Genomic DNA, 13,893 nt, shown 5'->3' on the forward strand with positions numbered 1-13,893 from the left:
GTATCGACTGGAAGGTACTGATTTACAATTCCTCGAGCAAGTGTTGTGTGTTTTGGAGACTAATCTAGATGAACAAATCAAACTTAGACCTCCGATCAGCCGATCAGCCAATCACGGTAAAGGTAAGGGAACTGTTGATAGTGGGTGGCTGGGTCCCGTTCAGGAAAGAGTTTATCCGATATTAATGTGACATAAAAACCATGACAACGACAGTCTACTGTCGGCTTTATAGCTAATAAGACAGAATTATCATATGAAAATGGACAGAATCACTACTATCATGTTATCAGAAATGAGCGGGCCACTGTAACTTGATTTAGCCTCACAATTGCGTGACGATGGGCCATAATCATGATCGTTGTTAGGTGACGTCATCAGGAGCTCAGCTCTTAATGTTCACCTACGGCTCGTTTGAACTTGGGTTCAGTATTGACGATATGTCTCATATTCTTCACATGTACGTTTGCCATAATGCACTTTCTTGCCGGAACAGTTGTACCATAACTTACAAAATGCAGCAATGAAAACAGCGACTGCAACTCTAACGTTTTGGGGCACTGAAAGAAAATGGCGGCTGGTAGTATGAGCAAAGGTCAAGGTCGATTGTCACTCGCAATAGTGACGTCAACTGTTTTGTTCTATGATGTTTCCATATTTGTGAAAAGTGTGTCAGTACCCTCCATCGTCTGTTGCTAGCAGTAAGTGCTTCAAAACCGATACCATTCTTTGTTCATCTTTTATTAAAAACCCATATTTCAGGGCATTATCATTTGCAGGACCCGTGAAGGTCCCGGGGTAGAATAGGCCTTCAGCAACCCATGCTTGCCATAAAAGGTGACTATGCTTGTCGTAAGAGGCGACTAACGGGATCGGGTGGTCAGACTAGCTGACTTGGTTGACACATGTCATCGGTTCCCAATTGCGCAGATCGATGCTCATGTTGTTGATCACTGGATTGTCTGGTCCAGACTCGATTATTTACAGACCGTCGCCATATAGCTGGAATATTGCTAAGTGCGACGTAAAACTAAACTCACTCACTCACTCACTCATTTGCAGAAGCCCTCGGTCTTTTCAGCTGTCCCCCTTTGTCGGACTTCTGCTAATAGTAACGTCATGGGGCGAGTACATTGATTTGTTAACTTTATAAATATTCCTGCTGTATATGCTTTACGGTTATGTGGCCTTTTACTGAATAATCCTGTCTGTTTGTCCTACTGTTTATGCTTCACTGATTTTAACACTTAACATCCAGCTTAACACCCAGGCGTCGCAGCTATGTTGACAGTAGGAATGTCGCAAAACGAAACCACTGGGCATTTCAGTGTTGATCAAAACATAATGGTATCCCGTTAAAGAAGTATTCTTTTACGTTTACTCCTTAAGATTCAGTTGTTAACAAATATCATGTAAGGTTTAGGGAGAAAATCTAAATGAGAAATACTTTACTTTTTGACTGACAATAAGTAAGTACAATCTGAGAGTAAGACATTCAGATAAGGAGTTAACATTCCCAGGGGCACGATTTTTTTCGATTTAATATGGATTAAATCTTTTGCCAGGACTGAAAAAGTCGTTATTATAATGATTGGAAAAAAACACTTTTCAATTCTATCTCAAAAGTCGTTGAATCTACTGCACTGCTTTCAGTGCTTCACTAAATGATTCAAAGGGTTGTGTGCCGACATGTGAAGAGTGTTCCTGAATTTGACAGAGGTATAATACTAAGTATCCCCGACGCAATTCAATATTTTGACTGGTAAAACAATGTCATGTCCCCGTGTTATTTCTGGTGAACAACTATCCTGACATAATTTTTGTCCATGGCTGAGTAATCTTGTTTGCTTTTTAAAATTAGAATTATAAAAAATGTCGTTCTTTTTAGTAGTTATATCTTCGTTGGATTTAACAAATGGCAGATGTTTCAGGTCAAGAGTATTTTGTTCAGCTTCCTTCCCGGTACAGTTCCAGTGAAAACAACGGCTGTTTGCTATGTCGTCCAAGGACACCACAGATATAACCCATCATTTCCTACTAGACAATACGCATTAACTGTTCCTGTTAGGGTACTTGATGCCACATCGACCATCATTATTATCTCCGACAATATCGATGTTGAAATGTCATACTTCCTGATGGTCTAACTGCCCTCATTAGGTGACGTCAATGTTATCGATGCATACTTATTGATATATCGAGTGACTCACCCAACCCTAGGAACGTTGCTGAAAAACAGAAGACCTTGAATGAACGTATTTTCATGCCCACCCACTTTGGAACATTGCCGAAAATGAGAATATTTTGTATATCTGTCATTCAGTACTCAGTGTGTGTGTTGAGAGTATCGATATTTACTTGTAGTATTTGCGACATATTGTTCATTGGAGATGTTCCGCTGGAGATTGAATACTGGCAAAGTAGCCATACTTCACAGAACGTAAATGTACAGATAAGAGCACAATATTTGGCCTTTATATATGATCAAATCGACTGACAGCATTAGAAAAGGTGACGCATGCTGAAGGCGCGATGCAGCAATCATTGAATCATATCTGCTGAGACCACCATTTATGTGGATAGGATCGAGGTAGCGGTTTTGTACTGAAGATTCCAGATGGCTGAACACATGATTGCACACAACGGTAACTATAGTGTAACTTTAATGTAATTCTAAATGTTAATTAAAGCGGAAATGAGTCAGTGTTACCAAACTTGTTCTGTACATGTTTTTACCATAGTTCCTTCTGCTCCCAGATATGATGTTTAAGGAAGAGGTCCCGAGATACAGGATACTATGACAGTACAGCGAAGAATTATGCTCCTACATTTATATAAATACTACATAGTATCTCGATATCGTCATGGTTCCTCCCTCCCCATCCCCACTCACACACACAAACACACAAGCACACAAGTACGGCAGTCGTGGATTACACGTTCTATGTCACCTCTTGGACGATCATCAGGGTTGACCAGAAACAATCATGACTCATCTGAGCTGTCTGCAGGTAGCTAGTGCCTTACTGCGATGTCGAAGCAATGTTGTATGTATCGTAGAACGTCGGGATGTTTTGCTCTGAAACTGCTTGCGTATCGCTTCTGTCTCAGCCAAGGAATTGCCCGAATTGTTAGTATGGCAATTTGGTATGAGATGCACCAACCAAACATGGTTGTTGTTTAGGTGACCACCGGCCCGTGACAAGCCACAAATGTTACAATGCTATGGATGATGTTTCAAAGAGATGAGACATGGCTCTGTGACATTTCCATTCAAATTCCGAAGTACGCCCAAAGAGTCGAGGAGACGTCTTCATATATATGAAGAATTGAAATAATTCCGCATATTAAGAATAGTCACGTTTTTTTGTTCTTACGCTAACACGTTACATTTTGTAGTAAATTCGAGAGAGAGAGAGAGAGAGAGAGAGAGAGAGAGTGTGTGTGTGTGTGTGTGTGTGTGTGTGTGTGTGTTTATGGTGTGTGTGTGTGTGTTAACTTGAACAGTAGCCCTTCCCAACTGTGACAGTTTTCCTTCTCCAGCCATCGGACATTGTTCCCATTTTGCCCTTTGAATGGTCAACGTTTAAACATACCACAACATCGGTAACAAGTGAATACGTGGAATAAAGGTAGATAATAGTTTGAGTCACCTACTGATACACTTAAGCGGCGTTTGGGCAACACACACCGTTTCCTTGACAACGTCAGGTTCCAGTGTGTGATAATGATTAATGGATATTACCAAAGAGTCGTAAGATACAAGTGTCAGACATCTCCACTGCAGACGCAAATCATCCATCTAATGATACCGTCTCATTGATTACAGTCTTGTTATGGATCTGGTGTGTCTTATTTATCAATGGTTCCCTTAATTTGTTTGCGCCTTCTTGATCACACGTTTGAGAATATGTTGGTTAACGAGCCCTAATTATGTGTTGCTACTTACAGCGTGAAAAGAAGCAGACGTATTAAATACTCTCAACAAAAATGTTATTAAAATTATATTTACAGTTCGGAGCCTCATGCTTTCAGGGAACAGTGGATGTCAGATTTCTGTCATCACCGATATTTAGTAAAGGATTTATGTAATGTTCATCGACATTAACGTCCTAGTGATACTTGACATATAATACTCTCTGCTGTAGACGTTTTGAAATTACTCGGAAATAAAAAAAATATACCCGACTTGAAAAATATACAGAATAAGTACTACTGAATAAACACAAGTGAAGTGTTAACATTTACGCCGCTTTAATACTCCAGCATTGCCACGACGAAGGACACCAGAAATATGCTTCACACATTATAGGGTGAGTGAGTTAACATTTAACGTCACATCGGCAATATTGCAGCCATATCGTGACGAGAACGTACGTGACAAACAAGAATATATATGCATATTATGAAGACCCTGTCGACGAAGGACAGTAAAACCACTAGACTATCACAGTTAGTATTAAAGCTAGCGTGGAAACTTAAAAATGATAGTATCACTATTTGGACAGTACAACATAACAACAGGCCATAGATCGCCAACAACAGAGGGTAGATCACCATACCAGGGACCATGGGGACTTACAGTACCTCTGCTACCTGCATGGTCCCTGGCTGGATTTACACCTTCAGCTCAGCTGTTGGCGACTGTATGCAAGATTAGCCACAAATTAAAATGACACATATTCTACGATTAAATAAGTGGAAGATTCAATCTGACTTTTGGGACTTACGCACCCTCTCAGGAGGACAATAATTTTACGGTACTTCAACCCCCTTCGAGGATACAGCCACTAACAATCTGAGTTGCTAATTCAACTTCCAATCATAAAATATTATCTATTTACAAGTCATATAACAAGTCTAATTCTTTTAGAAACGCAATAATTAAATGAGCACTAACATTACTAAAAGATCCTTCATAGTTCTTGATTTAAAATAGCTATCCCTTGTGATGGAATATTCCACACAGTCAAGCAGGACATGCTTGACTGTGATTCTTTCATCACAAGAGATACAAAACGGAGGATCTTCACCTTTAAGCAAATATTCATGTGTATATCGTGTGTGGCCAAAACGACATCGTCGCATGATGACCTCCAGTAAGTGTAACCAATGTAGGGTTTTATTTCATGTAATTTGTTGTTACCAACTTGAGTGTCCCACCTCTTCTGCATCAGATCACGGATGTAAGACCTAATGGTAGCTTTATAATCAGTGTAGGGAATAAGAAGTGGTGCCACAGATTGTTCGAGTGCTGCTTTAGCAGCAAGGTCAGCCAGTATATTCCCAGAAATGCCAACGTAGCTGGGTAACCAACAAAAAACGATGTCGTATTGGCCAGTAGCAAGATCATTATACAATTCAATAATTTCTATTAAAAGTGGATGTTGCAAGAAAGATTTTTAATCGCCTGAAGGCAAGAAAGAGAGTCGGAATAGATTATATATTGTTCACGTTTAGGGTGTCTTTGAATATATGTAAGAGCGGTTAATATGGCGTTTGCCTCAGCTGTAAAAATAGAACTGTTACCTGGTAATCTAGAAGATATTGTTCTGGATCCAATGACAGTGGCACAAGCCACTGCGCCACCGTCCTTGGACCCATCTGTAAATAAGGGTTTGTAATTGCTATATTTAGATTTTAATTGATTATATTCTTGTTTATACTGTAATTCATTTGTTTCTGTTTTTTTAAATGAAGTTAATGTTTGGTCGACTTGTGGCCTTACCAACTGCCAAGGAGGAGAGGAAAGAAGACGGGAGGGAGTTATGTTTTTCAGCTCAATGCCGGCCGAAGTAAGAAAGGGTTTAATTCTGTGCCCTAGACGTGGAACAAGAGAAGACTTCTTGTCATACAAATCCCCATAAGTGGATTGAACACACAGTTATATGCAGGGTTAGATTCATTAGAGTATAATTTAGTAATGTATTGTAAGGATAATTTAATACGACGTTGTGTAAGAGATGGTTCATCGGCCTCAACGTAAAGACTGTCAATAGGTGAAGTTCGGAAAGAGCCAAGACAAAGTCTTAGACTTTGGTGGTGGACAGAATCTAATAGTTTAAGGTTGCTGTTGCAGGCTCCACCATATATGAACAGATATTTGAACGGATCAGTGATCGATATAGGTGCAGGAGGGTAGCTTGACCCCCTCCCCACTTTGAGTTGGACATAACTTTCAACAGATCGAGTGCTTTCAGGCATTTGGCTTTGAGGGATTTAATATGCGGCAAAAAAGTTAAATGGGAGTTGAAAACTAGGCCCAGAAACTTGGCCTCCTTTACAACTTTAATGGGAGTGCTATTTAAATATAGTTCAGGGTCTTTATGTGGTTTATGTTTCCTACAAGAGTGTAGACAGTTAGTTTTCGACTTAGAGAACTTATAACTGCAGTTACCGTTCGATGGTATCCATAGTTTTACCACGACAGGATATATTAAAATCATCCACAAAAAGTGATCCATCAATTGAATCGTTTAAAACATTGGATAAACTATTGACCTTAATGCTAAATAAGGTCACCGACAAAATACTGCCCTGGGGAGCACCCTGATCCTGTTTATAATGATCAGACAGGGTTGAACCCACACGGACATGAAATTGCCTGTCTTTTAAAAACTCTGATATAAAAAGAGGCAAACGGCCTCTCAAACCAAAACCATGTAGATCCTTCAATTTTGCCATGCTTCCAGGTCGTATCGTAAGGCTTTTCAAGATCAAAGAAAACTGATACAGCATGTTGTTTATTGACTATAGCATTTTTCACAAAGGACAATAAACGTACCAAATGATCAATGGTACTATGGTTTTGCCTGAAACCACATTGAATATTTGTGATAAGGTTATTTGTTTCAAGATACCAAACTAATCTATGATTCACCATACGCTCCATGGTTTTGCACATACAGCTAGTTAACGATATTGGTCTATAATTCGACGGATCTGTATGATCCTTACCAGGTTTTGGTATTGGAACTACAATGGCATTTCGCCATGAAGAAGGAAATTTGCCAGACGTCCATATTTGGTCAAATATATTCAAAAGTGTCATCAAACATGATTCAGGTAAGTGTTTCAGTAGCTGGTAATGTATATTGTCATCACCTGTTGCAGTGTCATGAGCTTGACACATTATAGGGAATCGAACCCTGGTCTTCTGCTTGACGAGAGAACACTTTGACCACCAGGCTATCTCACAGCCTCTTTGACACTCACATTGCTCTCCTCCTTGTCGATCTGTTTCTATAGCCACACCGTCTCGTTTGTTTGTTTTTAGTCTCATGCCGCACTCAGCCGCATTCTGGCGGCAGTCTGGAAATAACGGAATTGGGATACGATGACAAGTGTTAACCAAGACACCCAGTCACTTAAGTCGCCTCTTTTTTAGGTTGCTGAACACCACTTGTAACCCGAATGTTTATGGGTGACACATCGTCCTGGACTAGCAAACCAAAGAACTCTGCTAATAAGTATGTTTTAGGGTTATCGATGATCTGATATAGCTGAAAAGGAGGGCAACACTTGAATGTCTGTAAATGAATTTACCTTCAATATGAAAACTGAATAAAATCCAAACAAACCTTGGCTGGTAGGAGAGACACTGACCAGTGTTTTGTATTGTGCATCAAACCACAAACCTTTGTTATGGTTGTGGTACATTTATAGGCGCCGTGAGTACTCTGGGCATGAATATAACCGTGCAGGTGTTGCAAGACAGAGACATATCTCGGCAGGGGTGTTGTGTAGGACGTCAAACTCTGTATTGTCTGGTCCACACTCGAATTTTCTTAGCATTCAAACAACCTAGATATTATTGTAACCATCCACTGCTGTAGCGGAGGAACATGCACGTTTTTCTCACCTCACACATAAATGTCACTGTCAGATGGGCTGATCGTTCTTCAATTTTCAGTGCACCCCGCTTACAAGCGAATAACATTTTCCATGTACCATGCTGGGAACTCGTTTGATATTTCGTGGTAGTAATTGCTTGTCTCGAATAACATTGAATCGCATGTGATGTACGGAAAACCTTTCCGAATGCAAATAAATGGAACAGTTTTTTTTGTAAATCTGCTTTTCTTGTCGTCTGCAAAATCTAGAAATGGATACAAAAGCAATTGTACCTGTGCTTCTAACAACTCAGAATTAACATTTAGGTGGTCGGTAAGATAAATACGTTGTTCACTTGTCCATCGGGTCCATGGTTTGTGTGCCCTCGTGACGATTGAACAACTTATGATGTAACATGTTTGGACTGAACTCACTGGCGAACATGTGCTTTGTCCATACGCTCCAATGAATCCGATGAGTTGCAAATGTCTGAATAATACTTCCTGAATAGTTGATGCAACGTTATAAAGTCTGTGACAGTTACCAAAATAAATGGAAATATGCATTTATTATTTCTCTAAGTCAGATTCGTGTAACCAAGTGGAGTTCGAAACAAAACGATATTTATATTAAACAGGTTGGCATGCATGGGTTACATAATTCCAGATTATCTAACCAGGTTTTCCAGTTCGTCGATAATATGTCTGGTTGGTTCGCAAACCGCCGTCGCAATGACAGAAGCACTGTTCGGAGGAAAGGATTAACATTTTTCGGCAAATTGTGTATGTCGGGTTCTAACGGTGTCATCACTGATTTTCAGTGATCATTATTTTCACAGCTAATTTTCACAGCTTCTTCTGACATTCTATATGGTACTACGATATATGACATGTTCGGTCTCAATCATCCTGTTTGATCATGGCAGGTGTCTGCATGTAAATTTACATGGCCGTCAAAAATGCCCAGCTGGAGAGTATCAGGTTATCTCCATACGCAGGCGTCCAGAACATCTCCCCAGGTACTCCAGCTCTCTTCTTGTCCGGAGTCTCTGACCAAACACCATTGGGATTACAGGGGGTGCAGTTCTTGAACCAGAATCCAGACTTGTGTTCTTGAGCGCAATTCAGGTGGCTGTCATCATTATCTCTGTCGAAGGTAGAGAAGGGCTGCCCCTTTAAGTCTCCCAAACAATCACCTCCGTAATATAGTTTGTCCGAGGGTCCACCTGTCCACGCGTATGTCATCTGGTAGTCATTGTCTTTGATTAGCTTGAATTTATAGTATACTTGCTGTCTAACTTTATCTGTGAAAACATCTCTGTATTCAAGCAGAAGATTGTGATCACGTCCATTTACAATGTGGGAGATTTTGTCGTTACCGAGCCAGAAGTCATAACGTGGATCGCCGAATCCATTTTTGTACTCTTGCCACGAACGGTAGAAACTTGTGGCGTTACGCTAATGTCTCTGTATATATGTATTGCCGCCATACGCCATCCTGCACCAGAAAGGGCTCCGGAGACAACAAAGGGTGAATATAGAACAGACCGGTTTCTCCGTCATAGTGGCTGCTTGTAAAGCCCCCGGAGCAATCTGAAAAGATAACGTGAATGTCAATTTATTTCTGGATATGACAGCCAACACTTTTAATATATATTACTTATCACTAAGCGCTCTGTAGCCCCAGGCCATGTTTTCTGAGCTCTGGCTAATCTGTGAAATACATATCTTAAAGTTGATATGTAGAAGCATCATGACCACGCATAAATCATTAAATGTCACTTTGTGATGTTTGAAATGCGTTTGTGTAAGTACTTTCTTTGAATATTAGAGAACTGTCAACTTCTGACTCAATCAGCAACCAAACTCACACACCAGCCATGTCCGCTCACACTGAGAAAACAATGGAGCCCATGCTATTGTTTACATCAAGGAACAGTTCCTATCTATTCAACAAATTGAGTGTTTGTGCGCACCGAAAATTTAGGCAAAGAGGTAGCACACAGGAAGAAAGCTTCAAAGACCTATTTGTGATATTCATTCCAACCCCATGCTAAAACTCAGACAAGAAGGAGTGAAGTCATGCAATCTCAAATCCCTTCCTGCACATCCCTTCCTGCACATCAGCTGATATACCATTTTCTCCTTGAACTGCAGATCAGTTAAATATTTTAGGAAGTTTTTATTGGAGATTTTGTAACAACCCATGGTATTAAGATCCTGACTGCAATAGATGGGTACAACAAGTGACAAACTAGCAGAACGTGCAGCGCCTGGACAGGGGATACAGCATGTTTCTCCAGTTGTAGAGGCGCAGCTATATGGCACAAGAACGGATTGTGAACAGACAAACCCTTGTTCAGTAGAAATGTTCACACATTTCAAACATCTTCATACTGAGTGTGGTATATCTTCCTCCTCATCCAAGCAGAAAGTTTCCATTAAAGATGTTTTCTTCAAGGAGTGGGCTACTTATCTGGACTCTTTAGCAGGGTTACCACAGGAGATAGTTATTAGTGGGCATTAGAGGGAACCCATCTGGAAATACATTATATCCTGCACTGGTCTAAACCGAAACCAACACTTCAGTGATGCAGTTTCTGCAGGAACGGGGCAATTTCCATAGCAGACGTCTTTGAGAAGGTTAAAACGTCTACTGAGCACACTGACGGTTCCTTAGAAGATGTTGTTCATACCTGTAACATCGGATTTGCTTCTCTGATTGACAAACATGCTCCTCTACAAACAAATACCATCACGCTGAGGTAAAATGCTCCTTAGTACATATACGAGCTCAGAGACATGAAGAATTCCCATCGTGTCGCAGTGGTGTGGAACGCATCTCTGTATCAATTAACAGCTATGCAAGGAAATGAGCACTCTAAGCTGTTCATCTAGACCAAGAGACATTTTTATTGTGACCGGACCGCTGATTGCAAAACCAATCAGCTCTTCAGACTTCAAAAGAATATGTTGGGAAGACAAAACTCTAGTCAACAACTTCAGTTGTTTTCTTCACTGGTTACTAGGAGAACATGGGTTGATGTATCCTCGATGTTTGTTTATGTTCCCTGAGCCTGAAGGGCTCTTACCGAACACCTCAATGTTAATTTGCTTGTAGCCATCGCTAGATTTTGCAGACAAGAAAAACAGATTTAGAGTTATCTCCCTTCTATCGATTTGCATTTGCAAAACATCGGTAATTCCCGTACATCAATGTTATTTGAGATAAATTATTACAATAAAGAAGTAGCAAATGAGTTCGCCATAAGAAATGTTACTTACTTGTAAGTGATGTAAATTGAAAATAATAGACTAGTGCTCAGCCAATTGGGAAGCGACATTTATAAGTAAGGTAAGATGAGAGATAATATACCGAGTTTGGGTTTGGATGTCCCAGATAATTCTATGATGGGAGTTGATGTGTAGTTTATTGGTAAACACCTGACACATTTCACTCTAGTCACCCAGGAAGAAATACGCAAAGTTGTTCTGAAGGTTTCGCTGAAACCGTCTGAGCTCGACCCAGTCCCATCACGGCTATTGAATTAATGTCTGAAGCCCTTCTTATCATACCTCTCATATCATATCATAGTTCCATCCAGTTTGAAGAAAGTTCTTATCAAGTCCCTTCTGAAGAATTCTGGACAAGTCATTCGTGTCTATGATCCTGGAAAAAGTCATTTCGTCCCGTCTTTACGATAATCTGATCACCAACCTAATGAAGGACAACTTCCAGTCAGACTACCGCACTAGACAGTCCACAGAGACAGCACGTCTTCGTGTTCATCACGACATTGCCGAGACTCTTGACAACAGTGCCCCTATTGATTGTCGCATTTGATGCTATGGGTTGCCTCTGCTGCATTCGAGCTCATCGACCATCACATACTGTTACAACGCCTTCCCTTCACGTGTGGAGTAGCAGACAGGGCCCTTGCTTGGTTCAAATCCTACATGTGTGATCGAACCCATCAAGTAGCAATAGGACCAGCTTTGTCGATTGACAAGTGTCTTGAAGACAGTGTACCACAAGGTTCAGTCCTCGGACCTGTTCTTTACTATTCGAAGCTAATGAGGAAAGTACGACCTTCCATACCAATGTTGATGCAGATGACAAACAGGTGTATAATGTCGTCCATTCATCCAACTTAAATCCAGCTTTAACATCACCAACTGGGACAACGGAAGATTATCTAAGAGAACTCTGAGATGAGGATATCACACCCAAGAGTCATTCACAGACTACCCAGGACACTCCAAGCTGCAGGCTCTGTCAAAAATCTTGGAGTCCACTTTGCCAGCACTCTCTCAATAGAGAAGCAGTAAAAGGCATCAGTAAATCCTGCTATCGAATCAGGACCCTTGAAGCCATCAGACCATGCATAACAGAGGACTGCTGTAAAACATTTATGCAATCTTCTGAAACATCTCGCCTGGTACCTTAGAGCGTCATTCATCACTGTTCCAAAAACAAGACACGTCAAATATAGATAAAGATAGCGACAACTGTCTGGAACAATCTGCCTGCCACGATCTAATTCACACAGCTGTTTCAAAAAGGGCATCAGTGTAAAAATGCTTATATCCCTCGGCAATAGACTCTCACCTTTGAACACTGGTGGTTTTATGTTAAACCATATGGGAGGCTATACAAATTTTGAATTTTTAACCTCTAAAAACGTGTCTCATGCAATAATCCTATATTTCTACTGGTATAATATGATCCCGTAGGCCTTTTTCAGATGAAAATGTTACTTGCAAGTGTTTTTTACGGAGTCATCGGTAAAATACTCGGGCAAACGCCTGAGATCATTGTTGCTTGATTGTGATTCATCAACACATAATATAGTCGGAAGCCTACTGTCAATTCAGCAGATATTCCTCGTGATTATGGATAGGGGGCATTTTTGCTTTTACAGCTACTGTGTAAGTTGCAAATTTGTATCGTTTGTGAAACCATGCAACTGTTTTGTTTGTTCAAAAATCCCCAAACAAACAAACATAAAATAAACGAGCCTGTAGGATACTGATAATAATGGTCTTGTAAGGAACTCACCGATCATAAGTCGTTGACAGTCGTCCCCAATATAGCCATCAAAGCATTTACGTCCATACGTATCCTTGTCGTCGTCGATACCTGTGATGCGTTTGCGGATCTTAAACATAGAATTGTGAGTCATGTGAGAGTTATTCATTTTGTAAGTTTGTTGTCTCTGTGGACCTCGATTATATAATTCTTTAAACATAGGATAGTGTACGTTTGCTAACGTTTACTGTCATGTAAATTTCCATTTTTTGTCGTAACATTCTGTCTTTAATGCTTCAGTAGGGGCACGGGTGGGGCCACAACATGTGCAGAGTTGCGTTATATGACACAAAAGAGAATATAATTCTGGGTTTGAATCTCAACTCACCCTAATTATATCTATAAGTGTGTCAGCACCTCACCTTTCTCATGGTTTTCAGCAAATGGAACAATTCTACCATCATTACTGTTTTTTTCAAACGCTGGTGTAGCTTTCAACTTACATTATAATGTTTAGAAGCTCCACCATGGCATTCACCAGTCTGGAACAACTCCTCGTGCGTCCGGCATAGCTGTCCAGACACACTGTAAGCCACACATGTCGGGTCTTCAGAACATATCCTGGCACATCCCGTCTTTGTACGAACCATGTACATTCCTTCAGTAACTGGTGGTGCTTCAAAAACTGAACATTGGGAATACTGAACGAAGGCAGCTATACTTCGTGATGGGTTTCCCCAAGTACTTTTACTTTCTACCATGAAGAGATTCAGGACGATACCAACTAGCACTGAAATAGGCATGGCGTTTGCTGTACTCATGACGATGGGGCGAGATCAAGTATGAGCATCACATTACCTTAACTGTTTTACTGGGAAGTCAGTGATCTTGTGCCCCTACACAAGCTTCCATTTCACTTGATCTTCCCCTCATTTTATCCCGTCATTTTACAAATTCCAAGTACCAAGAAAATTATACCGATACTTATAGAAAGCGTGTAAGACTCGATGGATGCATTTGTAATGTGTTATTGCA

General features: G+C 40.5%; 1 pseudogene; it reads right to left on the reverse strand.

Annotated features, from left to right (window-relative positions):
- Window positions 1–8,771: 8,771 nt before the first annotated feature.
- LOC137299019 (fibrinogen-like protein A) lies at window positions 8,772–13,661 on the reverse strand (annotated as a pseudogene).
- Window positions 13,662–13,893: the final 232 nt, after the last annotated feature.

Source organism: Haliotis asinina, chromosome 10, assembly GCF_037392515.1.
Source record: "Haliotis asinina isolate JCU_RB_2024 chromosome 10, JCU_Hal_asi_v2, whole genome shotgun sequence".
NCBI classification, from domain to species: domain Eukaryota; kingdom Metazoa; phylum Mollusca; class Gastropoda; order Lepetellida; family Haliotidae; genus Haliotis; species Haliotis asinina.